This window comes from Sinocyclocheilus grahami, unplaced genomic scaffold (assembly GCF_001515645.1).
Source record: "Sinocyclocheilus grahami isolate Dianchi unplaced genomic scaffold, SAMN03320097.WGS_v1.1 scaffold1259.1, whole genome shotgun sequence".
NCBI classification, from domain to species: domain Eukaryota; kingdom Metazoa; phylum Chordata; class Actinopteri; order Cypriniformes; family Cyprinidae; genus Sinocyclocheilus; species Sinocyclocheilus grahami.
In genome coordinates this window covers 283,012-285,923 of record NW_015506438.1, presented here as the reverse complement: position 1 = coordinate 285,923, position 2,912 = coordinate 283,012, and positions in this window count along the sequence as shown.

The following is a 2,912-nucleotide window of genomic DNA, read 5'->3' as shown; positions in this document are numbered from 1 at the left end:
CCTTCAGGGAACGAGGGTTACATACGTAACCGAGACGTTATAGGAGCTATAAATACTATTGAAGTTTGCGAATTAAACCCCGCTATTCAATAGAGGTGCGTCTCCACGACATGGCGACGGCGGCAGCAACAATACTACAGCGAGAATAAAAGTTACACCTTCATTCTTTGCGTGGACATTTGGGCGATGTTATGCTAATCTTCCCACATCGTGAGGTAGATATGTGGGGGCGTGTTAGAACGAACCGTTTTAGGTAGGCGTGACTGACTCTTAACTTTTATAAAGAATATCTCTTTGGTTTTGAGACTTTAGTCTTTGCAACTTTACAGATCTTCTTTATGCACCAAGAGCTTGTAACACTCCAAAGAGAAAGGAACTATTGAAATCGTATCATATGACCCCCTTTAAACAACCCCGTTCGTGACTAGAAGCACATCATGTGACACGCGACAGCGCTACTTTACTGTGAATTGCGCAAGTTAGTTACGTCTGTTTTGTTTCTGTTTAGTTACTGTGCACTGCTGAGCGTATTACAGTTCACAGCTTGTTGCGTTATATTTGTATCTTTTAGTGACGGCCACTTCTTCTTGAAATATTTGCGAATCTTTGGTTTCAGTAGCTATGTTTCCATCACCCTGTTTTAATGCGCATTTTAAGTATAAAGAAACAAGTAATGTAAACGCCAAATTTCTAATTTTAAAAAAATCCTTTAATTCGCAAACGTTTTTACACTCGCTTGAGGTGGGTTTTGACTTGTGTGAAAAAGGGTTCATGCGAATAATGGAAGATAGAAATGCATTTGCTGAATATTCCTCCATGCACATCAAAAAAATGAATGTGACTGACGGCATAACCTGACTAACCAGCAGACCGATCTCATTCCACAGCATCTGAAATGTTTTTATGGTCATTTGGAAACAAATCTGACTCCTGCAGCTAGTGTTGGATGTGCTACATAAGTCCGTGTTTTTCCCACGGAATTGGGTTACTTTTAAATGTTACCTGCATTGATTTCCACCCCAGGGGTAAAGGTTTGAAATATTGTGTAAATTACATTTGACCGAAATGCTTGCATTTAAATGTTTTGCATTCTTTCTATGATAAAACTGCCCTGTTTATAGGGCTGGGTAAAAATATCGATATCTCGATTATAATCGAGTCTCAGTTTTACGAAACTATATTGATTCTTAAATCCCAAGAATCGATTAGTCTAGCATGTTTTCAGTTAATGGATGGAACATTGAAGCGCACCTCCCATCCAATAAATCGCAATAAGCATTGTGCTTTGATACTTTTAATATGAAACAAAGTCTCAGATTTCAAATTATGTCCATTGTATTGCAGTATTCAAACAATAAATGCCGTTTTGGCGCTGTTTTGTGGATTGATCGCTGTAGGCGGCGCGTGCCTCAGTTCAATAAAAGCGGAAGCTGGAGGCGCACGTGAACTGATCATCTCCTCCACATTAATACCAGTTTCAGCACAAAATAAACATGACTAAACATCCGAAGGTAAGTCAAAAGAAAGCGTACAACTTTACAAACCATATCCTGTCTCATGTAATCGCTCAATCAGTGTTTCAGGCGCGCAAAGACGCCAATGGCTTGTAAACAATGTCATGTCACATTTACCTCAGAAAAAAAACATATTCGGTGACCATAAACTCATTAGTCAGCTAGAAAAATAAACTGTAGAGAGGAGCATTTTGCTAAATATATGCACCATATATTTATTATAACTTTTACTGTTCTTCAAAGTTTAATTTATATATTTTTTTATGATAGCCACCATTTAAATGTTTATATTTATAAAAACGAATTGAAGTAGAAATATTATTATGTAATTGTAACTTTTATTATAAAAACTTCATTAAGTGTAATTTAAGCAGTTGTATAGCCTAAAAAATCTATCAGTTTTAACCTTCAATATTATAGTAATGTAGTACCAACTGACTCTCGTGTATATTTTACAGCATTAGTTGAGAGATTTTATTTTCCTTGAGAAAATTATGCATGTGTACCAGATGTATATCCAAAATAATCTATATTGAATCAAATCGAATCGAATCGCAAGCTTGTGAATGAGAATCGAATCGAATCGTGAAATTTGTGTTTACCTGTTTATGATCAATGTGCATACCAGTAACTGTAAAATATTTATTTTAGATATGTGGAAATGACATATTTTGAATTACTTGGCTACTTTGGGCTGTTTTGGCTGGCCATTGGGCTAGTTTTGTCGCGCAGACCTGGTAACCCTGGCTGTATGGAACAGAGCAGATGCATTGAATTAAGAATTGTAGCATATGTCTTCCAGCGGAACTAAATGATTTATATTTCTAAAAAAATGCAAAACGACAGTGTGGACTGTAATGCAACCGGTGTACGACCAGTCACCGTGTGACACCGACTAGCAAGCCTAGTGTTTATGTAACTCCATCATTCTTGTTTTGCGCCAAATCGCGGCATGGCGACCCACGCTATTTATTTATTTTTTTGCACGCTCCCGCGAGATTTGTGTTGGGTCCCGCGGGATCCCAAACTCTATACAGCCCTCTACTTCTATAGCCAAGCAAATGCCGCTTTTAGGGTTTGAGATTTTAAACTTAATACAAGGCCCTTAACAATCTACACACTAACCACAATGGCGATGAACAGAAATGTGGTATTCAAAATCCCAATTAAGCTTCAAATAAACTTTTAGGATCTTTAAAAGTTTAAAACAAACACCACGACAGTCAGAATTGGAAATATTTTCAATTCAGCTGTTCTGATATTTGTTACTCAAATAAGCAAGTTTGTGAAAGTTGTAAATTTTTTAATACAATTTTGACCTACAGTATGAATTTATGTAGGCTATATGAATATAGTATATACCCATCTAACAAAAATAGGCCTATGCTCAAAGAATGT